We start from the raw sequence: 26,305 nt of genomic DNA on the forward strand, positions 1-26,305 counted from the left end.
CAGAAATAGGTAATATCTGTCTGTTAAAAACCAGGTGCTTATGATTGTGCTTTACAGAGAACTTTAGTTAATTACACACCTCATATTCAGTATTGTAAAAGCTTTCATTCCAATCAGTTCAATTATATCTTTTAACAGCCTTTGACTAAGGTGACCTTTGGATTACAAACCTAAGACGGAGCTGAAAATTCTTGTTCTAGTGGTCAGCTTTGCCATCCTTTAAATTATTACATTCAGGAAAATACCTCTGAGATTGGATGTCTATGGATGCCAAAAAGGGTGAAAGCCCCTTCTCAATCTCTCCATCTCTCTGCCATTCGTAGCTCCTCATCTTTGTTAATGGTAACGATGCATAACAAAGTGCATAGTTTGATGGGCAGAGCTCAGACAGGATGGTTGGCTCCTAAGAGTTTTATTTATCAGCTGCATAACTTTAATATGGACACCAGAGAACCAAAATGGCAAAGGAACCCCTACAGCATTACGTTTTTTCCAAGTTTTTTTTTTTTTTTTTATTTTAGTGGCATTCATGAGGGTATTTTGTGTACAGATATATGTAGATTTTTAACTCCAGGGTGTCTGACAAAAGGGCATAGCAATTAATCTGCAAAGGCATCCATCCTATGTTTTAAAACTCAGCTGTCTGAGGTTGCCATAGTTACTAAACTTACCATAAACATTGTTTGCTATTTGCAATATGTTCCCCTTTAAGAGAAGCAGAGCAATATATGTAGTGCAACTGCATAGAAACCCCACCCCATGTTTGCAGTTCAAATGGATAATTGGTGTTGGCAGCTTCCACTGCCAACTTGCCTTTCCAGATGAGGGGATGGTGTTTCTTGCTGTGAAAGCAGTGCTCAAACACTTAAGAAGAAAGAGGCAAGCAGCCCCACAAACATCAAATAGTATTGTGATATGAACTAAACAGGAAGCATTCCAACAAAAATAGCCAGAGCAGAATATCAAGCTGATAAAGCAGCATTTAATGAGTGAACTAATCAAATTGGTATAAAGGACTCAGATGGTCTTTGTTCTTGATCATTGAAAGATTGCGAATATCTCTGTAGACTTCAGCATTAATTGATACTCACCCACCAAAGCAGTTTGGCATTGAACAGATGAGTAATTCTGTTCTCCAGTCCTACAAATCTGAACTGAAGGCAGCTACATCAGCTTGGTAAACATGGAAGGTTCACATTCACAATGGAGGCCCAAACACAGATTGCAGCAGCATTTTAGGCTTGAAACCATCATTATGTGAAAATTTTGTTATATAGTAGCTAGAAACAGGCTCACCTGGTTTCTTCCCTTCTCTTTCAAAATCCCAGTTCACATGTCACTCAGACTCCATGGATTAAGCTAATTATCTCATCATTCTTAACTAGTGCCACCACGTTACCTTTTGCCACACTGATGATCATACCAACCGATGTGGTCAGCTTTGGAATATTTTTAGCTGATGACACAAGCCACAATTGGGTTTACTCAGTGACACTGTTAGAAGTCAGAGTTCACTGAGCTGGCAGGAAGAAGGAAGACAAAATGTCTGTTCATTTGCAAGCTGCAGTTAGATATCAGTGCCTCAACAGAGTGAAAAAAATACCAAACTAATTTTATTCAAGCATCCTGAGCAATTCTACTGTTTGTTCCTACTCAGTTCTTCACTGACACAGTATTTATAAGATAAATTTACCCCTTAGCCAGATATAGGAAGAAGAGAATTGTTATAAATATCACAACTATGGGAATTTTTCAGAGCCTGAGCCTGAACAGAAATCAAAGAATAACTAAAAGAGCAAAAGAGAGTTTCTGTTGGATTCAGTCCTCTTAAATCTTCTTCTTCAAGATACTTTCTAGAAGTATATTTTATCTGAGAGAGATTTTCTAACTGCTCAGATATATTGCTCACCTCTGGCCTTCTGGGAGCAGGGGCTTACATATTTCAGAGGCTTCCAGCAAGGAAAACAATCTCCAGGACTATAAACCAACATGTCCAGAGCACCATTCTGATAGGAAGGCCCTGCTGAATAAAAAACACCTGCCTCTGAAGACTATGACACCTGGGGAGATGTAACTTGAGGTCAAACACCTCCTTGGAGTCTTCAAATAATTAAAAAAGGAGAAAGAGCCTGTGCAGCCTTTGACATAGGCTTCAGTACTGAAGACATGAGTAAAGGTGCTGCTTTTGTTTTACAGTTCTGCTAAAAAATGTGTAGTATGCCTTAATTCTTTAATATTTCTGGTGCACTCATGCTGTATGAAGGACAACATGGACAACAATCCAGGGCCATTTTCTTCCATGCAGTGCCTGATTACTTCAGCTGAGCATGTAACAGGCTTAGATGTACTATAACATCCACAGAAGTTGGAAGTATCCCTGCTCCTTCTACAGCAGTCAGCCTTGAGTGAATGAAAGCATTCTGTGCAGGCTTTGCAAGATCATTTAGAAGAGCTCGTTTCTTTAACTTCTTAATTACTATTGAAATTGTGTTCTCCCCATAAGGACCATGCTGTGTAACCCTTGTCAAGTAGGGGCAGGAGCTGTACTTGGAGCTAACATAGGCAAGCTCTTCAGAACTTGACCTGTACCAAAAGAAAACTACACAGTAGTCAGGCTTATGTTGCCAAGGAGTGTCCAGCACAATATTGCTTGTCATAAGGCCAGTCATTTGGTCACCAGAGCCAGTGCTTATTACAAAGCATCAGATCAGTCCATTAAGACTAGAAATTAGAGTATTTCTCACCTGGAGGAATATACTGATGTCTTTAATGGGAGAAAAGCACTGGCAAAAACCTCAGTTGTTTCCTCTGAGAAATTATTTCTAGTTAGAATTTTCTAAATTTCTAGACACGTACTATACAGTACAGTTATACCCAGCCTAACAGGAAAAAGTACACCATGACACAGTGAGTTAATTTCAAAATAACACCTTGCATTCCACTTCCACTCATGCATTTCTCTTTTTTAAGTCCATTATGCTTGCTTGGTGCCTTCCTATGGTTAGGATTAAGTCTTTGGATCAAGGAGAGTCCTTGATAACCTAAGGGTTGCATAGGTACAACTGGGTCACAGACCTCTTATGGAGCTCACTTGGTATCAACTGCTACACAAAAGCACCAAAATGAGAGCAGCAGTTTTAGTGATCACTGCCACTCCAGTGCTGTGTATTTCTCAACTCAGTGTAAAGATTTTGACTGTAGAACAAATGAAACACTGAAATCTCTTAATCTGCTCTTAGTCCAGAAGGCTTGATGCCTTTCACTAGGAAAACACTTTTTCTAGACAGCAGTAAGCTGTTCTAATTTTACCCATGGTTATTTTCATATCATCAATGAAGCTAAGCTAATTAAACTGATCAGGAACTGACCAGTCCAACTAATAAATAATTGTCTTCACAATGTTTAAAAGTAAATAAAATAAAATAGAATAAAAGGAGCACAAATATAGCACGTGACAGCCTTGTGATTACAAGGGAACAGTTGTATCTGTCATTTTGGACTACACAATATCACAAAGCACAGACCAGACACATCCAGTTCTGGCACAGAGTTAACAACCAATTATTTTATGTGTGAAAGTCTAGAGTTTGAAAGTAAAAATCCAAACTCATCATAGCATATGGCAGTCTCTTGGCATTTGAAGCTAAACTATTGGAGTTGAATTTGATGTGCCATGTTTCAATGAAACAAATGTGACACCTCCCAAAGAACAGAAACTAAGAGCCACTGTATTACTGTGGAGTAAGATATTAACTTTAGTGTCTAGGCCAATCTGCAATATTGATGCTCTCTCTTCCCTGTAAAAATATCCTTGATATTTCAGGTGGAAAGAATTATTTGCTGAATTAAGTTTCTTAGGATAGATCATCCCTGAAGCAGTTTTCTGATATGTAAACGAAAGGACTGACTGCTGGCGGATTCAGACAGATTTAGATCATCAAATAAAGCCTTCTGTAGTTCAGATATCTACCATAAACTTCATAAGTTAAAATGAACTTCTTGAGTAGGTATGAGAAATTAATCAGCAGCCAAGAGCAACTTTTGAAGCACAGCAACATAGTCCCTTCAGTTTGGGGGTTTTTTTGGTTTTGGTTTTTTTTTTTCTGTATCCAAGTAAAATAAAAGTGAAACAATCATTAATAAAATAAGTAAACTAGTAATTCCAAAAATCTCCTGAAGCAAAACTGCTTTCTGAAGTTTATATTAACTGAGATTTCTCAGTGCAATCTACTTCAGTTTTATTTGACAATAAGCCAGTTGGGAAGAATAGGAGAGAAAGAACAGTATTATAAAGCTTCAAGCAATAAAATTAAAAATTCAAGTTAAAATAATCTTCCTGCACTGGATTTGAAGTGTACATAACCAAAATTAGTAGCAAAAAAACCCCACAAAAAACAGAAAAAAACCCTAAAAAACCACCAAAAAAACAAACAAAAGAAAACAAAAAACCCCCAAACAGTTTTGGGTAAAGTTCTAAACCAAAGTTTGGTCAACTGCAATACTTTCAAGCCTAACATGTTTGAAATTATCAGCTCTTCACACTATTTGCCGTTTTATATGATGAGTCAGACTAAAATATGCCACAATCCATTTTAGCTAATTAATCCGCTGGGCTAATTAACTCCAGGTAGATTTTCACTAACCTGACCCAGTGGCTGAGAATTTTCTATGCATACAACATAAAAGGAAGTTGGTAGAAGTGGGAATAGAATCAATTTCGGTCAGTTGCTCCTAAGGAGAGGGAATAATAGAAGCTGAAAGATCAATTAAATTATTTCTTGAACGAGTGTTTAAAAATATTTCGCCTCTAGAGAGAAGCAGCTTCAAAAATTGGTGTGGGATATGGAGCTTTTTGTTGCTTGGTTATTGGCTAGAATCCCAAGCAGGTCAATAGTAAATGCAAGTCACCTCCACTTAGCACTGTAATGTATGTGAAATGAGTAGGTAACCTGGCCAGATTTCTAGAGGACAAGAATCCATTTCAAAAAGCACATAAAGCTTAACAAAAGTATTGGCATCCTTCTGCTAACAGGACTGAGTAATCATGGAAACTGAACAGATATTGTATAAATGGCCTGGCTCTATCACAGCACATTAAAGTAAAATATGGAACAGTACTACATTAGACTTAAAAGTTTCATTCTCTAATTCTGCCAGGAAGGCACCTTTTTTTAAAAAAAAAAAAGGCACAGTTATTTTGCAAATCTAGAAATGATAAAGGCATCAACATCTCTAGAGGACCCAATTCTTTATGCTTTTATTTTGCAATAATCAATCTGCTGCTTCCCTAATATATTCCTAGTTATTTGCCTTGTAAAACAGAATGCTTCCAGAACAGGAACTTCTACACAGAGAACCTCTTAATCTGTCACAAGTTTCATGTGTCAGTGCATTACAATGAAGAAACAAGATTTTTTTCTCATGCGAAAGTATAATATCAGCCATCTGAAATAGGGTTATGTCCCTTGGCATTTATTAATTACACTGAAAATTCCCTTGACTATTTGAGCATACCACAATTAGTGTTTTTTATGACACTGAAATAATTGAAGCTGCATTGTATTTTATACTGGAAAAATATGAATTAATTTTTTTATTAAACTAGCTGAAAAGTTTACCTCTGGCTAAATAGTTACCTTAGGCAAGATTATACTGTTTCAGGGCAGAAGTCATCTAAGCTTTTGATAAAAACACTCAGTCTCAAACAAAGAACAATGAAACTAGGGAAGGAATAACTCTAGAATATCTTCAGGAAAACTGTCTTACCTGGAAGTCTTCCAGACTTAGGCAGGGAAAGCTATAGCTGATTTCCTCTAGTGTTAGAGCCTACCTTGCTTTGAGTTGGAGTCTGGACTAGATGATCTGCCCAAAGGTATCTCACAAATTTCTGTCATCTTTCCTTCAATGTGGCATTGCTGTGATTCTTCTGATTCCATTAGTGCACAGAAGCTCCACTTCAAGGAATCCCCTAGGAACAGGAAAGGGAACATGAGTATTAACAGGATGCATTAAAACATTCATTTAAAGGATCTCCTGAAATAGGGCCCCTGGACCCAGACTGTAACAGCTTTGGTATCATCTCTGGGGTAAAACAAAAAACCCACAAGATCTGAAAGTGAGAGACCAAATACTGAAATAGGTCTCAACCAACAGTAAAGTGAAAATAAGATTAAAGATTTAAATGAGCTGAATAAAGCTCCCTTTAAGTAAGGGGTATGGGGGAAAGCTGGGAGTGGGGGAGTAATATCATGACAGATATGAGACAGGGCACCAGCCCAAGCTATACAGCATAAATAAACTACAAACATGATGAGGAGAGGGAGAGAGAAACTTTTAAGAGAAGATATAAAGTAACCTTCATCAACAGCAGAAAACCTCCCTAGAGGTAAGAAAAATTCAAGAAAAATTTAGAGGATTTATTTGAATTAGAACTGTAGGCAGCAGAGGCAGAGTTCACGGAGGTGAATTTTTCAGTGCTATGGCTGCCATTGGCAGCAGTGTCCTACCTAGAAGTTTAAGAGTAATTCAGATGTGCCTGCACTGAGCTGCTGTAAACAAAACCCCTGAGCTGGAAACAGTAAGTGAACTGCAGCTGCCACTTACTCCTAGACTGCACAGGAAATAAAGCACAAAAGAACAAAAGGAAGGAGAAAAAGAGGGAGACTGGTTCATATATGACTAAAATAGTCAAGTTTTCCATTTCTAAAAGGAAAGCTCTGAGGAGAACGTTCTGGTCTGCCACTTTTCTATCCATGAGTGGTTGCCATCCTTTTGGGAGGCCAAAACTTCAGGAGCAAATATTTCAGCTATTTGCTCATTGTCTCTTATTCTCAACTGTAGAGATACCACCTTTTTTTTTTTTTCTTTTTTTTTCCTACCAGAAACTTTGCTACCAGATTTCTCAGAAGGCTTCTGCTTGTTTTTCCAAGTAAGGACTTTTTTTTTTTGGAAATATTCCACTGCCAGGTTTCAGTCTCCATATGCTGTTGCCCCTTCGTAGCAGAAAATGAAACATTACTTATTTCTGTGACCCAAGTCCAGATTTACAGCTATACATTTGTAATTAGGAAGCTAATGTTTTGCTCTCTTTCAAAGCTTCTGTGCAGCTCATGCAGGATTCTGTACAGGGCATTGTTTCCAAGCTCTCTCTATGTGCCAATCACAAAGCAATCCTCAATCCTATTCCATCTTTTCAGTATGGTATAATGAGAACAAAATATAAATAGCAGAGAATTCTCTTAGGATAAAAAGCCATAAATTGACTGCTGTTCTCAGGCTTTCAAAGCAGACTTTGGCCAGGTGGCTTCAAATTTTTATGTTTTAGTCAGTAGGAAACTCTGTTTAGTATATACTGTTAAATACTACAGAGTTACCAGGTGTGGCTCACTGAGCTTAGCCAATGATGTTCTTCTGTTTGGACTCTTTTCTCAATAACTGTCCCATGTTACCTGGATGCATGCCACTGTTTTTTGGGTTTTATTTTTTTTTCCTCTATTCTAGAGGCATAATGCTGTACATTAAAAAAAAAGAGAGAGAGAGAGGAGAGAGGAAGCTGCTCAAATGATTACTGTTCCACTGAAACTACCCAAGGATCATTTTTTCAATGGAGAAATATAGACACTCTAAATCCCAAGACTGCTTTGACCCTTGCTTGATTAAAAGCAACATCTGTTTTCCAGGTTTCCAGCTGTGCTTGGCTAGCCAGAGGTAGCCAAATGCAGACAAGTGTGACATTTCCTCAGCACATGATGTTGACATCACTGACATGCACCTTATTACAACAATGGGCAGCAAAACTTCTCAACACCTTTAAAACCTCAAGTAGCTCCATCCCAGGAAAGCCTAATACTTGTTAGTGGCCTTTTTGTGTGTGTGTGTCCCCTCCCTTTGGGAATGTTCTGAGCTCCTATAAAGCAATCCCCAACTATTCACTATATCAGAGCTGTAGATGCACAGACCTACATTCAATAAAGCTGGTATAAATTAACCTCCATACACAGTAAAAATGAGGAAAGCTCATAAGAATGGGTTTAGTAGAGAATGATGCATTATTACTCCACAGCACTCAGATTTTCTATTTTTTCCTCTGCAGACTGAGGTAATATCCAGCAAACAGGAAATCAGAAGTATATACAACAGTATTTATTCTGTGGCTGCAAAAAACCACACCAAAAAACCAAAAACCAAAAAACCAAACAGGTTAGGATTTCAAACATGCAGTTCTATGGAGCCTGAAGTTAGATCAGGAAAATAAAGATTAAAATATCAATACAACACAGCCAGTTCTGAGGCTCCAAATAATGAGTGATTTTTAGATCAATACATTATATTAACAGGCTGCTGAAACAGGTCTCCTATTCCAAAGTGTAAACAGCATCCTTTTCAGGAGCAGCCACTTGATAGACCCATGTGGGATATGGGATACTATCACACAAGTCACAAAATTTAAAGTGATAATAGTTCAATTCAGTAGTGAAAGAAAAATAAATGTATGACTACTCTAATCTTAATGATAGATGATATCCAATTCCCTTTACTCTGTCTCTCCATAGCTGCAGCTCCTGAGAAGGTAGGAGACAGCAGCCTCCCATGGCTGTGACAGCTGGATACTCAGATCCATCCTGGAGAGTGCAATTCTTATTCATCTTACCCTGGATTCAGAGCTGTCACTTCAGCTGCTGGAACCTGAAATCCATTATCTGACACAAAAGCCAATTATTTCAGTTTTGCATCAGGCCCTACTCTTTGTCCTGGAATACCAATTTTTGACACTATTTATCTTCTATCATTGGTGGTTAAAGTGGGTGTCCCTTTTCCTTGTTTTAGTAAGTAGTTATGTGAGTAATCTTGTTCCCCTGGTTGATGCTATCCTGCACAGCCCACTCTTTCCAGCACATGGAAACTGAAAGGCAAAACAGTTGCTTTCATGAGCACCTTTCACATGTGGCCACACCAAGAAAGGATCTATGTGCTTTATGCCTACATAGCAAACACCTTGGCAGGATATGAAGAACCTTTCTTTGACAGGAGAACTAACAAGGAGTGAAAACCAAGTAAAGCCATGCCCTACACTAATTCATGGAAAGACTGCCAATACAGGTAACTGACTGCTGTATATTTAGATATTATGTATTTTATTTTGCCTCATCACAATGACTGATTGATGGGGATACTTCTTTTAAGCATCCACTGGTATCCAAGTACATGATATGTAAAAATAGAAGTGGCTATAAATAGTTTTTGTAAGCATCCCACAGGCAAATCTAGGTGAGTCAGCTAAAGACAACCTTGAAGTTAATAAGAAGACAAAGAAAGGCTCAGGCTGACTTTGTGAAGTTAGAGGCTGGAATGAAATCAATATTAGGTATTCATTGCAATTACTGTGCTAATTACGGCAAAAAAATTCTGAATTTTCTTGTAATTCTCAAAGCTAAACACATCCAAGTAGCATTCCTGAGTTCTGGCTAGCTACAGATTTTGTCTTACCAGAAATATGCCAGGTTTCAAAACTATACCAAGAAAACAGTACTCTGTCCTTGCTTGTATTACATACATCACTTCTGATTACTGAACTTAAAAGATTGTTTTAAATTGACCTTCCATTTGACCAATAAATCTGCTTGCTTACTTTTCTCATTTACTTTGGAAGTGAAAATAAACTAGCCATTTATACATTTGTTTAGACTTTCAAATGAGTTTCATTTTCGGGTTCTAATACAGTGTTTGGGTTATATGGACCACAAGGGAATACTTGTTTAAAAATTCATTTTCGATTGGAAATTTTATATTCTGGAAGTTTCCTAGGAAAATCTGGGTTGGTCTTCAATTAAACAAAACTGCAAGTCTGCCTTGATAGTGGCCATTTAAATTCCACTTTCTGAACTTTGTCCTATTGTTGATAAAGCATTATGCAGCTAATGAACAGAAGAACCTGCTCAATTTGTCTTCATTACTGAGCACATCAGCACCAAACCCAATGGACATCACTCAGTGGATTGAGGAGGTGGGGAATAATTGTCTTAAATTTTTGTGCTCATCAGCATTCAGAAAACTCTACACTCTTCATAAGTGGAGCTGGCTCATGTTACAAGGCTTCTCCTCTTTGCAGTAATGTTCAAAAAAACCAAATAAATCTAGGGAGTAAAGGCACAGGATACGAGTAACAGTATTTGTGACCCAGTCGGACTTCTTAATTGACCCCTAGGCCAAATGATTCACATCCTTTAATTATTTATTTGCATATGAGTAGTAGTGCCGTGTTAAAAAATGCTGAGGTGTGCTTTGTTTTAGAGATGAGATTTGTATTTCCTTCTGGAAGAGAAGTTTATTAACATTTGCTTTCTGATAATACAGTAACTCACAAAGACTTTAGTCTTGAAATAGTGCCACTTAAAGACAGGCATCATGTGGCTTCAAAATAATAAGAAAAAAGGTAAAACCTTGTGCTAAGAAGCAGTAAATGAGCACTGCTGACAAAGAGAGCAATGAACAATCCAAGGGAATTGTATTAATTGCAACAGGAAGTGACCTTAACACGTTGGCCCTCCAACCATTGCCACATTATTTATGAGCATCAATTTATTTACAAGCAGCAGTGGGAGAAGCAGCCCAGGATTGATCTGTAAGCTTTGAAAACACAACAGGGGTGATAAAGACTAGCAGAATGCAGGCAGGAGAAGGTTACATCATCAGAATCTGAAATATCACTGAACCTTACTCATGTTTAGTACAAAATAGTGAGGCTGAGGATTGGGCAAGACAGTCAGCAGTACCGAGATGATATAATGCAGGGCAAATAACATAGTGTCTTTTTACAAGTATTCCTACAAGGCTTTCCTACTAATATGTTCTCTTCAGGCCCAATATTTCTATTTCATTTGTGGGGGGTTATTTTTGGTTTTGTTTGTGGGTTTTTTGTTTTTTGTTTTCTTATGTTGTTTGGGGGTTCTTTAGAAAAAACACACACAAAACCAAGGCACCACCAACAAAATAAACAAACAGAAAAAACCCAACAACTGGAGCAAGCTTCACAAGCAGGTGTAAACTGAAAGCACATTTTCAAGTTGTGATCTGTGATCTCTACAAATTACTTTGCTTTCACATAGACACATCTATACTTACAGCAGAACAGCCACTATACAGCTGGGACACAATCTCCAGGACTGAAAACAAGTTTGCAACACACCCTTATATTCTTGTGAACATGAATACAAAAGAACTTCTGAGACACATTGATCAGATTTTGACATCATTCAAGTAGGAACCAGAAACAGTACCACATTGTCCCTCTGAACAATAATTATTCCCTGAAGTGTTCAAATTATTACTAAAAATTACTCAAATAAAACTGCTTTCAGCCAGTCCCTGGAATTTACGATATTGATTCTTGAAATACTTGTAATCTGAACACATTTCAGATAAAAGAACAAAGATAAAAGTCATTGAGCTATGTGCTGAGTAACAACACAGATGAAGGCTTCCATCTATTTGGTGAGGTGAAACACAAACACCATTTGCAAGTCAAGGTTCGGCCATGTTTGCTGGATTAACCCATCTTTCCTGCAAAATGCTGCACATTTCCTGCCTCCCTTCAAAGATTTTGCTGTTCTGATGTTACTGCACACTGGGTCATGGGACAGGTATTTTTTCAGACTGCACATCAATTTCAATTTTTAATGCATTATCTGAAAAAATTACCTGCATCTAGGGGATGAATGTGCTCAAAACATGTCAAAATCAGAGCAAAAACTGTAATATGTTTGAACAAATCAAAGGATTTTGTGATCTAATTATGCTAATCCAAACACTGACAATTTATTGAAATTATTTAACTAGTGGCTAAAGTTTTTAGACAGCTAGCCAAGATTTCTGCCTAAAACCAAACCCACAGGGCTTAATATATTAGATAAATGCTCTACAGAGGCAGTCCTTTCCAAAAAGCCCTTTTAAAAATCTCAGCGTAAACACAGAGTTTTCATCTCTTTCATGTATTGGAGCTCATTTCATCAAGTGTAAAGTCAATTAAGTTACACTATATTAAAAATACAAGAACAGAAATTACCCCAAATAGCCCATAAAATTTATACCTGGAAAAACTTGCCAAAAATGTCAAGTTGGCACTACCCAGTTAAGATTTTTACACCTGTCCGAAATACTAACCCTTCAGTTTAATTCCAAATATCTCATTTCAAATTTGTTTAAGGGGAATTTTCCACAATTCTAGACCAGTTTGCAGAGTCTACAGCCACAAGTGGGTTCTCTTAATTATTGAGCCACAATGACTTGCACCACTCCTAAGAATGACAGCTTCAGTCCATAAGAACTTTCCTCATACATGCCTGCATTAATCCCAAAGTTCTGAAATGTTCATATCCAAATGGGACAAAAGGAAAAGCACCTATAGAAATCCACACCCTTTAGTAGTCTCCAAAATGAGGCAAAACTTGATAACCAAGAGAACGTAAATGCAGATGGCTCCTTCTGGAAAGTATTTGCCAACCTGTGAATCTTCAGCACCTTTTTGTTACATGACACAACAGTGTAAGAAATGCTGTGTTTTATTTGGGCATGATAAGCAAAGAATAACATTTTCCTGTGATAAGGCAGAGCCATAGTCTAGTGCCCTAAAGAGATAGGTTTCAAAGATTAGGAATGTTTTCCAAGATCAGTCCAGCCAGTGAATGCAGACGGGGAAGAAAATTAAAACAAAAACAAAACAAAAAACAACAACAACAAAGCAAAAAAAACCCAAAAAACCCTAAAAACCCAACCCAACCCAAAACCACCAAACCCTTTTTAATATAGGAGTACAAATTCTCCTCAGATAAAAGATCAGAGTCACTGCTATCTCCTCAAAACACAATATACAGCAGGTTGTATCAGTGACTGACTGCTCACCTTTTTGAAGGTTCTGCTACAAGAATTAGGTAGCTGCTCCAAGAAAACAGCTAATTGTTCTCATATGTTTTACTCCAAGGAGTCATCATCCAACAGCAGCCTCATGTACTTCATATTGCTGAAATAATTTGCCAGGAATCCTGACATATTACAGTTTCCAACAATTGCTATCCCAATCCCTTACTTCCTTGATGATAATTATAACAGAGAAAGGCATTTCCGTGCAGCTCAATAGTTTCTAGTGAGCAGTTCCAGAGACACCTGGCATAAACAGGATCTCCAAAAGTCCATTCAAATGCTTTAGTATACAAGGGTAGACCAAAACCTGAGCAGTAACCTGAACAGTATGAGATGACATGGCTGGGGCACTTTAAAGCTGCTGGTCTAGTCAAGGTTCAGCGAGAACTGAGGAACCTTATCAGATCAAAAATAAGCAAACATTTACACAGAACATGTCCTCCAAGGGTGTATGAATGCACAAAACAAAGCTAAATTCACACACAGAAAAATTAAGAGAAAAAGCTAGGCTTAATATAACATTGCAAACATCCTACACCACAGAGTTGTTTGTTAAAAGTCAGCTCATTGAGATTTTAAAAAAAAACCTTATTACAGAGCCCATACAAATGCTAAATTGATGTTCCTCAATAAGATATATTTTCTGACCTATTCCATGTTAGGACTGATGTACACACAACCTGTTCATTGTTAATCACTATAATAGAGAAGGAGCCATCACTGCAAACACAGCTTTGGCCATGTCTAGTGTAATTGATCTGTCCCAGCTGCACTATAACCACACGCACTGAGCTGACAAGCCCAGCAATACTGTTCAAGCAATAGGGTTAAATCAAACTAAGAACCATACTACATGTCACTAAGTCCTTTGGAGCTCTAAACACTGAAGACCATTCCCATGCATGCATAGAAAAAACATAGTTGGACTGCAAGAAATCCTGAGCAGTCACACATACATGGAATGTTATTTCGTGGAAGCACATTAGGAAGGAATAGAAATGAGAATTGTCCCTTCCTGTCAAAGGAAAAGGAAAGTAAATCTTTTGGGACCATACCAATTTAAGGAAGATGTTTGCATCACAACATTGCTGCATTCCATCTGCCAAGAGGGAAGCTGGAACCAGTTAAGTCTGTGATTCTACTCAAGTGCCAAAGTACTTGTATATAGCTAGCCTAGAAATGAGTAAATAAGCAGTAGGATCAACTTTCCAGATTATTCCTCAACTTATAATAGAAAAAAGGAATACTTTCTTGGAATATAAATTCTCAGATACTGTACTTCAGAGAAAACTCCCTGTTACTCAAATTCTAACTGCCTAAACCAGTACACCATCCTTTTTTTGCACTGAAGCTCGTTTACCTTGACAGGAAAACTGCAGAACTGAGCAGACACATAGCATGTTAAAATTATAAAGTAGCCAGGAGATTTAACCCACTGGTATCTACAAGCAAAACAGTTGTCCTAGCATCTTTTTGTCATCTTCAGTATTGAACTTTAACTCGGAACATTAATTCAAATATTTGTTAGCTATGAGAACAGAGGAAAAGGAATGGCACAATAAAAAAAGAAAAAGTTTGATCAAACTGCTGAATAAGAATTACAGAAGATATTTGCATTTATTAGGACAATTTCACTGTTCCTCCTCCCATCTAAGAGACACAAAATTGATGTGAAGATGGACCTGGTCACCTTTTATAGCAAACAAACGCACAGCTTTATATCAGTTTGGAATTTCCTCAGGTGCAAATATACACGTATACAATAACTGCCCTCTTTACAAAGCCCATCAGCTGACCGAACAACATTGTTCCTGGCCATCTTCCCATTTCAGAAGACCCATTTAATACCCCAGCACACAGTTTATATTCATCTCATTTTTTGTTTTCCTACCCTTTTATACTTTTATGGAATTCTCACAGGAGCCATTCCAGCACTATTGTGTGCTGCTGCACCCCAGCTGCAAAAGGGTTGGGACTGAGGCCAGCGTATGTGAATACTTGAAGGGTCAGAGGGTCAGAAGAAATTGGCTGCTTCTGCTCTTTCACTCTCCTCCGAGAAACTGCTCCACACCTCATCACCCAGAAATACACCTCCCACAACTGCTCTTGCCTAATGCAACCAAAACACACCAGGAGAGAGGGAGAGGCATTGGAAGGCTGAGGTCACATTCCAATCAAGCAGATGTGGAAAAGTTAAAAAAAAAAAAAGTACCTTATAGCAAGAGCTTGGGAAAATAAAATCATTGGTATTGATATTGTTTATAATTATATGCTTTATTAGCCAGTGGGCAGAAAAGCCATCTGACTGTGCTCAAACATGACAAAGCATTTTCTGTGTGCTAGTGCCTCTGGTGGTATTTTTTCCCATTTACTTTTAACAATCTGGAAATAATGGCCCCAGAAACTGAATCCCTTGACTTTATCATACAAAATTAACCACAGCAGTGAAAGCAATGGGTGTTTACTCATTCTGTTGTCTCCTTTTCCATCTCAATCCTCTGTCTTCACTGTGGCTATTTCCTCAGACATTACCCACTGGTATTATGCTGTTATTTCTCCCCTGAGCAGGAGAAGAGGATCCCCCCATTAATGCATCTCATTTCATGAAACCAGTGCCAATTAAACTTAGCAGTAATCTGAGCAGGTTTATATCTAGTGACCAAGGGCATATGTGGGTCAATTTATTCTCCTCTTTAGTGAAAGGTAAATGAATATGTACTAGATTAAGGAATGGGACACCTTTCCTTTGGAACCCCTGGAGAAATATTGATATTATTTCCCCTGTTGGCTTTTGTCTACGGCATTTAAATGAATGCATTTTAATTGTATTGCCATATCCAAAATAATTTTTCTTATGTAATGAATCACCATCATTGAAGCACTCCTCTCAGGTGAGTTCATTGGCTTTTTAATTCTAGAAAACTCTTAATATAAAGTTATTGGAAACTTTCTTCCCTGGATTTGTTTAGATACCTCACTTATACTTAACTGTCACTATAAAACCTACATAATCCTGGACTTTCATCCAGGTGGTACATGATAACGTTAACAAAATGTTCTGTAGTGTTTTTTACTTGTTTGGGGGTTTTTAAAATTATTTTTTAATTATTATTCCAGGCTGATTTCTGGTTTTCTACCAATTTGGCTTATTGAAGATTGAAGTTGCTAGGTTTGGGTGCATGTGTTTCTTAACACAGAGTCAAATGCAGCTGGCTGTTAATTTTATTCTTTTTAAAGATGGAGGGAAATATTTAATGCTGTTAGAGTGAATGCCTGCACATACTTGCAACCACAGACAGAAAGAAAGAGTTCCTGAGGGGAAAAGCATGACTGTCTGGTAGACTAAATGTTCACAGACAGACAAAATCGAGTAGAAATTCTGCTTTCAGCTTCCAGAAGTAAAGGAGCTGATTACAGCAACATAACTGCAGTGTGACTGCAGAGACAGCAAGGTAGGATTTATTCCAACCCCAGTACAACACAAGACAGACCTTTCCCCCCAGCTTGTGCACTGCACTATGAAGATGCAAAAGGAAAATGTGTATATACAAATGACAAGAATGCTGCAGCAATGAAAATACACACATTAGTTTGTTAATAATGTAACCCACAAGCAATGCAATACACCAAGCCCATTTCCTTGGCTCAAAAGGTAAACGTGCTTGGAGTCTTGGTTACCTCCTCAAGCAGCTTCCAGATATAACTCTGCTGTATCTGAGCTACCACAGCCCAGTCACCAGCCAGGCTCACTCTCACAACCACTGCAGAAACATCTGCACTGACTTCAGGCAGCACCATTTTTCAATTGGTTATCCCCAGCTTTCAACTAGGAGTTACCAATGCCCAGAGGCACCAGCTGGGATCCCTGAGTGTTTTAGCATAAGCTCACCATCTTAACCTTAACTGGAGCTGAAGCTTATTTGTTCTTCACAATTGAATTTGCAGGATGATAAAGGAATATTCACGGCATTAAATATGCCAGTTCAGACAGTGGCACAATAATTTCTAGTTGAGAAAAAGTGACAAAGTTAATGGGAAAGAAGCAGGTTACAACTCTATTAGTTGTTTTCAGCTGCACATGTGATCTCACTGTGAATGCCAGGACAGTGTCCCTGGTGAGACCATTATATATATATTTTAGTATGGTAATGCCAATTTTCAATCCCTAAAAGACAGATCATGAAAGGAACCTGAGGCAGTTTCTAGTGGTTTAAAGATCCTATTATAAAAGTGTATTACAGAGGCAGCATACAAATCCAGATCCAGGTACTTCATCTGAAACTAAAGCCTATTTAAATAAATCATGAAAAATAAAGAATTTGACTTACACTGCCATGATCAAAATATATAAGCAACAGCTGGCTTACAGTAGATGATTTAACTTGCCTCAAATCAAGTCTAACTCAAGAGTTTCTGAACAATCATAATTACCTTTTTCTTCCAATCACCTTTTAAATGTGTCAACTGAAAAGACATAAAATTCCACTGTAGTTTATACTAGTTTAGTTTAACTATATAATTTTGAACTAATTCAAAACACTGATAAAAAAACCCAGTGGAAAATACACCTTTTTTGAGCAGCTTAATGTTTGTCATCTAAAAAGAGGGTTATGTAATTTACTGTATGAAAAAAAAGGTAATTAGCAAAGCAGACACATTCTACCCTTCTCCCTTTATTTCTGGTGAGCTGGCAGCTGCTCACTAGTGATCAGACTGACCTATTTCTCAGTGAACCTCAGGAGACCAAGAGATTTTAAATCATAGACTTAGGAAAATGCTTAAAGCTATTTTTTTAAATTATCTTTTATGAGGGGGGGGGGAAAAATAAAATTCTGATCTCCAGACTGCCAGAGAGACTATAAACAATGAATGGTTTGAGGAAAGCTTAGGGCACCCTAGGTTGTCATGGACTCAGGCAATTCTGAACTTCTGCAAGAACAAAGACACTTTTTCTGTTGAAATATGTGACTTTAGTGGGGTTTTTTTTGTTTGGTTGGTTGTGGTTTTTTCTTTTGTTTAATTTTTTCTGGTTTTTTTTCTTTCTGGGAAAAAAAAAAAAAAGTTGAAAAAATATTGTTTATGAGGAAAAGCAAAGCTGCTCAACTGGTCAATGGGACACACCAGTGAGAACAGGCTGGAAACAAGTCAAATTTAAACTTAAGCCACATTTCATACAACTATGAACACTGGAGAAAGCACTTTACCAGGTCAAAGAGAGAACTTCACTATGTTGCTCCTACATAATTTCCTCTTCACAGCAGGTAAGCAGGTAAGGCAGGTGGGCAGGCTACACACATTGTGTCCAGGTAATTCAGTGATTGCCCTAGATTTAAGTATTGCCTTTAAGGATTTACCCCTTATTTCAACCCCTGTACTCAGCAGAAAGTCAAACGTTCATGACTGTACATCAAAAAGGCTTTCTATTCTAGCATAGTTTCATGCCAAACAGCATCTCTTAACATTGTTTGCAGGCCCTGCAATACTACAGTGTTTGGGAAGCAAGTTAGCAGTGAAATCTGGATCTTAGTTCCTTCATGTGTAAGTGTCCCCTCTGAAAAACACAGCCTTGATATCATTTATCCTCACAACATCTTTGTCAGGTTAAATAAATTAATGACTATGCTTGGTCACAATGTAAGGCTCTAATATGAAGCCTTAAATCTTCTTTTGGGAGAGTTTACATTAGTTTCATTGTTACACTTCTTTCAGCATGCAAGTTGTCATCATGAGACACCCATGTAATCCATGGAATGTTAAAACAATTTATTTTAACAGCTATAAGGAACTAGTTTGGCCTTTCGTGTCAATGCCCAACAAAGGTGTTTTAATTAGAACATGACTGATAAACATGAATATTCATTACTGGTTCTGTTGATGTTACAATCACAATGTATATTCTTCCTGCTATGGGATATAAATATACTCTCCTTATCCAGTTTCCACTTCATGTGTCATTCAGGTATTTTGGAGCAGACAGATATCTCCTTGGCATCAGTGCAGATTTGCAGAGTAGAAACAGAGACAAAGAAGTAGTAAGGGAGGAGCAAAGTTCTCTGTAATGTCACCTTTCAACGGTCATAACTGATGCCAATACATTTCAGATTTACCATTTACAAAAAAGAACACAGGCACCTGTATCCTTACATTATTTCACAATTATTTAGTCTGTTTGAATCACTGCATCCACTCAGGAAACCTCAGATTTCTCATAGCTGAAGTGGAATATTGAAGGGAGAATGTAACTATATTAAAATAAATATTATAGTGTCTGTACTGAAAGGAGGGAGAGAGGAATGAATCTTACTTCTATTAACACCACTCACAAACAACTTGTTACAGAGCCTCAGTCTGAATTATAGTTAAAGGACTCAAGATAGCTAATCAGCTCAATTATGTATCATTTTAGGGTTTGATTTTTATTTAAAAACACCAAAATAGTGTCATCCTGTCAAGTTGTAAGAGCTCATAAAAAGAAGCTCATTGATGCAGCATTAGAGTATTATTTTCCAGAGCAGACTTCTTTATATAATTTTATGAGAAATAAAACATTCAAGATATTTATATTCTTTTGCAATTAATGTCAATAGTGTGTAAAGTCCTTTGGAAATAGTAATAGAAAATTCCAAAAAACAAACCTGCAAATGAATTTATTTTAGTTTGGTTTTTTTTTTCTTTCCTGAAACAAAGGGAGTTTATTATCTTTCTTTCTGTTATTATCCAAGCTGCTAAACAAAGTGAGTGATGGTTTTCCCTGGTAAGCCCTTATTTTATGCTCACATTTCATGGACTAATATCAGTATAGGTTAAGTAATAACAATCAGATTTTATAATAACTATTTTGCTGAGCAGTTAAAAATGAAGGTCTGAGAAGGTTAAAAAGCTGGAAAAAGAACCAAACAAACCTCTTGGCAAAGATTCTGCCCACACCACCCTCACTTCAAAAAAGATCACTAGATCTGACTGAGGTTAATGGTTTCAATACTACTTTGTCTTAACATCCACATGTTTTTTTCTATTCCTAACATTAAACACCACAGTTTAGAATCACAGATTGCTCTAGGTTGGAAACGATCTTAAGGACCATCAATCCCCCCAGCTGGGCACCACCCAACAGACCAGATTACAGGGGCATCCACAGCTTCTCAGGGAAAGCTGTTCAGTGTCTCATTGTAGAATTTCTTCCTAATATCTAATCTAAACCTCCTCTCTTCCAGTTTAAAGCCATTCCCCCTTTTTCCTTGTAAAAAGTCCTTCCCCAGCTTTCCCACAGGAAAGAATATATCTGCTTCTTTCCTGGCAGCCAAACACTCACCCAATGTATTATGGACTTGCCTAGTTGTGTGCTGAACGTTTTATACAGAGTGATACTGTGAAGAAAGCATCAAAAGCTTTACTAAAATCCAAATCCACCATGTTGTGACTTCCCTTGGTCAACTAGATGGTTGACTTTGTCATAAAAGGAAATCGAGTTTGTTAAGCAGATCTTTCTCCTTGTGAACCTGTGCTGGCTGTGATCAATGACTGCAATGTCTCTCAAGTGTTTTTCAGTAACTCCCAGAATAATGATCTCCATGATTTTACCTCACTGAAGTGAGAGTGACAGTACTGCCACTACCAGGGTCCTCCTTCCTTCCCTTCTTGAAAATTGCACATACGCCAGCTTCTAGTTAACTGGGACTTCTCCTGACTCCCAAGACCAGTGATTTCCTGCTCTCAGTCCTGATCACTTCACTGGCACCTCACCTTGCACACACCAGTAGTTGCTCAGTCCTCTGGAGTGTGTAACAGTAGAAATTCTCATGGCTTCAAGGACTTGGGAATTGCTGCCACACTTTTCTGTATTTTCTCTGGAAGTGGATGAGGGGGCTCTCCTTAGAGAGAGAGAAGCAGTAAGCTGAGTAGCTCCCTGTAATAGCTGGAGGGAACACTGATCATTTGGGTCAATCAGTGTTCTTATTCATAAAGGGAGGTTCTGCTTGAATGCTCCCATCTTTGGTGACACAGATAACAAAATAATCTACACACATGCCTGTCAGAGGTGTTGCCTAAGTAGATCTCTACTACATAAAGTTGAACAGGGAACTTTTCCTTACGTTTTGTCACTGTTTCACTATCCAAGAATATTGATCTCCAAACTATGAATCAGGTAATAATCCTGAAGAAATCATCCCATTATAGGTTAATGGCTGGATTTTCAGTTAATGGAGCAAGCTGAAGACAAGGGCAGTTAGCACTATAACAAACTACAGTAATATAACTAATTTCAAGGGTATTACTGCTATCATAAACCGTATTAAATGGTTTATAAAAGCAATGGTGTGGGCTTTTTTTTTTTTTTTAGTTATGGGAAGTACAGTAAATGACAAACTGCTTTGTTAGACAGGTTTCCAACCAATTTTCTAAGCATTTGGGACACTGAGAATGCTCTGATAATTGTATAATGAGTAGCTCAAATGCACCAGAGGTTGTCCTTTGCTTTAATACACAGGGGGATTCATTAACCTATTTATGTGATCAGATTTCAATGAGGCTGGTCTATAACTCAGTGAAGAAAAAACCACCAGATCCTCAGTTCCATTGCCAGAGCTCATCACTTCACCATTTAAAAAAAAAAAAATCTCATCATCTGCCAGCCAACAATATTACAAGGCCAAAGGAAGATGAAAGTAAATATATCAAGAGTGCTGTTTTGCACTCAGCTTCTACAACTAGGTCAGTAACTGTCAGGGAAAGTCAAGCTATATGTATTTCTGCACTTGGACTACACAGTAGAAATAGATTTTACCTTGTCTATTTTCAGATATGATGCATGTTTCCCTCAAGTGACAACTTAATGCTTAGAAGAACTACTACAAGATGAAAGTCACATTCAGATTACACATTGCTTGGTGGTTCAGTAATTCTGCATCTGTCTTCAATGACCAATGATGCTCTGCTGCCATTCCATCCAAACATAACAGCCCAAGCTGACACTAACAAGAAAGGGTAGGGAAAGAAAGAAAGGGAAGAGGGGAAGAGAACTTTAAGGGAGAGGAGTAAAAAAAGAAGAAAAAAATTAATAAAAAGACTAAATCACAGAGAAAGACAATATACAGACCACACTGGGTCTGTACTACGCATTGATGCTTGAGCTACTCAGATAAATATTAATGGTTTGTTTGTGGTTTATATTGCAGTCTATAGCTGGACTGGTACAGTAACCCTAACTTCAGACGTCAACCCATATGTTAGGGCAGGTGTCAGGGAATTTTTCACTGTTTACAAAATGTCAAAGTAGTAACAAAATGTTTCCATTTTTTCTTTAATTTGCACACACACACATACACACCCCTACAGGAGAAGCAAACAGGGATGATTTACTAGTTCCCAGTATTTTCCTGAAATCTATGTCCTTTTTCCAGAAAATGGTTTAAATTTACCACGGTTGTGCCACTCTTCATTCCTCTATCATTCCATCTCAATTTTGATTATTTAAGTAAATATCCCTAATATTGTCGAATAGGCATCATGACTTAGGCTCGTAGAGATTTAAATTTGTTTCCAATAAATATGAAACAGTGTCCAACATCAAGATACTTGTTCATTACAAGGGAATAAATAAAAGGGTGGAATGATAGTGTCTCAAGTTATTTACATAACATTTACATTTTTAAAAACCTTGAAAAAATAAAGGTCCTGAGTCCATAAAGACTGCAAACAGAGTGCAGTTAATCATGTTTTTTTTTGTTATCTGTCACCCAAATATTTTCTTGGGAGTGTCTACTTGAATAGCTGCATCAGGGAATACAAAGAAAATGCCACACTGCTGCAAAAGGGCAGCCATTGTAGGAGGAAATTTAAACATGAGTACAGCCTGCCAGATGCATAATGGCTTTTTGCTCTCCTCAGCACTGATAAGGCCTCCACTAGAACAGGGTAGTGTCTCACCTTTCTAATGAAATAAACATTATTAGATTAATTTAAAGGACTAATTTCAGAATTAGGATGACAGAATTATCTACATACTCCACAAAGGTTAAGTATCATCAGTACTACAGATTTTTAATCCATCTATTGTCTTCCTCACAAACTTCTGTACCTAGAATTAGCTTCTGTGCCATTGTTGTTTCACTTAAAAATTGTCAGAATAGGATTCTTCTACTCTGTTCCTCAAGCAGCTGTTCCATGGCCCTCATAGGTTTTGCATATTAATCTTCCCTGGGTATTCACTTCAGATTTCCTTTTATCTTTTGTTTGTTCACAGTTCTTTAAACTTTATCCCTAGCAAATAGTTGTGTAAAACTCATGTTCCCTCATATCTACAGCATAAGTAACAGTTTTGAAAAGATTAATCATTCTAGTTTCTTTATTATCATAACTAAGAGCTACAGTCTTCAGCTTATTAAAATCCCACAATGCCTCACTTTATTCTAGGTTAAGCAGGACAAGAGGCAAGCATTATTCTTTCCCAGGATATGAGAAGGATGAGGAATGGTATCCCCCAACTCTTCCTCCCAAAGAAAGGAAAGCCACAATGACACCCTGTTTTTCCACAGTCAGTACACACAGCCACAGACTGGAATGCTGCAAGGCAAAATGGAAGGAAATACTGCACATATTCCTGGTGGTATTTCCTGCTGTCAAAAGGTCTGGCACATATCACATAATTATCCACTAGTAGCCCTCACTTTTGGTTATTAATGGTCAGCTTCCTTCTTCCAATGGTATATCCAATAACATTTTTTTCCTCAACAGGACATCGTCCTCTTTCTCACAAATCCCATTTTGTTATTTTGTGCTCATGTTCACAAATGACTCAGTCCTTCTGTATTGGTTTGCTCTGGCCAAAGGACAATTTGCAATTTCTTCAATTGAAAGTGTCATTAGCATGCTGGTTACTTCCTCTTTTTAATCACAAAAATGGATTTAGCTCCAGTATCAGCAATAGCCCTCTGGAATACCTCATCCCTGATGGAGGCTCCTTTCAATTACAGACTGTGAACACACACATCAGATTCCCTCTTTTTGTACCAAGATAGATCATTCACTGTTAGAAAGCTCCTTTGACTTTCCCAGTATTGATTAGTGGAGATTTGGACCGTTTCCATGCTGCATTTCATCCTAATCTATATCTAACAGGCTCACAGGCAGTTTATCTGTTATTTCCCTGCACTGAGAATACAACAGACAACTGGCTTTTCAATCTCACTACTCTGACTTCAAGGCAACAAGCAGTGAGGAACATAAGGCACCCTTGCTATAGGACTAGGATACTTAAGTCTGCTAGAGAACCAGCTGACCTCTGGCTTGCAAATGGTAATTTTTTTTAATTTTTTTTTTAAATCTCAGCAGTATATGCTGCATAAAAAGTGTCAGTTAGCTTAACAACCTGTACACATACAGCATCATGTCTTCCAATAACACTGCCTGCCAGGAGTCACCATCTGTAGCTCCTCTGCTGACAACAGCCAAACTATTAGGCGAAGTTGGGCAATACAGGAATAACATACAAGACTTTTCACCCTAAAAGTCAGGATGTATATGAAGGCGTCCCCTAAGTAATTCTGTAGGTGCATAAAGATTCCAATGTTTATAGAGTTTTCCATCAGGTTCCTAACCAGCAAGAGCAAGGAGAGTTACTTGCTGGATCAGATAAAGGTCTTTGGAAGTAACAGTTTTGCAAAGCTCCCCCAGCTTACTATGGATTCACAGGACATGCTCTGAGGGAGTGAAAAACTATCCCATCTATTGGTCATTGGAAACACATGAGTGATGGAACCATCTCGATGGAGGGCAGGGCAAGCATAAGAAATTAGTCTTGATTTGACTAATGCAGGGCAGCTGCTTTAGCTCCTGTGCACTGATTAGATAGTGACAAAATACACACAGCTGAGGATCTGCCCAAATGCTATTTCTTCCCTTCTGTAAGCAAAAATGTCTACAGAAGCTAGGCAAGAATAACTGATAATAAAAATTACTCTCCCAAAGTTATAAATGATCCTGCCCTGCTACAGCTGCATCACCAAATGCTTGCAGGCACTTCCCTGAGCTGTGCACCTCTGATAGCTGAGGAGGCCCCAGGCAGGTCCCATCCAAACTTTTAAGCACTCAGAATGCCCTGCTTCACTCAATTTTAGTTCTTCAATTTTAATTCAGATTTAATTCTTCATCACAATCCTTGGAACAAACAGATACCTCTTCCACCTTCTGCTGTCTCCAGGGTAGGATCTTACTGCACAGTTCTTAGCTCAAGCTTTGATCCTTGGCTATGTATTGATTTCTGGGTCTCAAACCCACAGCATTTTGAGAATTTTCTAAGAACACAAGCTAACAAAACCAGTATTTTACAGCTTCAGCTTAAAATCTAGAATGAAAGAGTTAAATTAAAAAAAATAAATAAATCCATTCATTTCTGGGCCTCCCTACTGCCATCCTAAAGATCCTTGGCAATCAAAAGAAGAGTGAAAAAGAGATTAGTAAACTCACATGTAAATGTGCTACTCTGAGTCAACAACATCCTACAGCTTTTTTTCACTGTTGTGCATGAATGCTTAGATAAAGGAATAATCAGGCGAGCTTGTGTCCTGCACTTCTACTACCTTCTAGAAAGGTACTTTTCTGGAGAAGCAAGTTGCCTCTATAGCTGTGAAAACACAACTTGTGTATGTGATAACACATGCCTTTTTTTCTTTGTTGTTACTTTTGAGATAAAGGAAGCTTGGGGGAGGCAAAAAATTCATAAAGGTTTAGGTTCAAAGAGACAAGATGCATTTTAGAAATAACACTGGAATACATGGGTGCTATGTGAAACAATTGCAAAAAACAAAACAAAAAGTCTTAATACATTTGCTTTACCTTCAATGCTGCATTTGCTCAGCAAATCAGCACATTGAAACACCAGTCACCTGCACACCATATTTATAGGATTCACTTGGAGTAAGATTCATTTCAGCAACTGGAACTTTTTGAAGCCCTGGATTTTATCCAATTTTCCAGTTGGGTTGAATGAGGCACAAGTAGGTTAAGTAACTTCTCCAAAGTCACAGAGAAAGTGTATTACCATCAGAAATCCAAGAAACTCCTACTTCTAGTTTCCTTAACTGGAAGTCAACCCTAGTCCTTGTATTCCAAACAAAGATGATAGTCTGCAGAAAAATCATATTAAAAAAATCCTCCCTGGAATTTGTGAATAAATGTTTTCTGTATAATAGCTATGCTAGAAAACACTCCTGTTACTATGCCTACCTGCTCCCTTTGCTGTTACATACATACATGAGTAACATCCACTAAAGAGACACACGCCACAGAAGGGAGCAACAGTTCAGATTTGCATGAAAATCATAACCAGAAGGAGACCAACTTTGGCTATGTAATAGATTCACAAAGGAAGTGTTCCCCTTTCAGTAGTTCA

General features: G+C 37.8%; 1 long non-coding RNA gene across 2 annotated transcripts in view; it reads right to left on the reverse strand.

The window, feature by feature from the left end:
- The window catches only part of LOC139799484 (uncharacterized), a 206,767-nt gene that overhangs the window by 81,017 nt on the left and 99,445 nt on the right, over positions 1 to 26,305 (reverse strand). For both annotated transcript variants that reach the window (XR_011727293.1, XR_011727292.1), the window contains one exon: positions 5,831 to 5,968. This is a non-coding gene — a long non-coding RNA (uncharacterized lncRNA). The remainder of the gene's footprint in view (positions 1 to 5,830; positions 5,969 to 26,305) is intronic.

This window comes from Heliangelus exortis, chromosome 9 (assembly GCF_036169615.1).
Source record: "Heliangelus exortis chromosome 9, bHelExo1.hap1, whole genome shotgun sequence".
Classification (NCBI taxonomy): Eukaryota; Metazoa; Chordata; class Aves; order Apodiformes; family Trochilidae; genus Heliangelus; species Heliangelus exortis.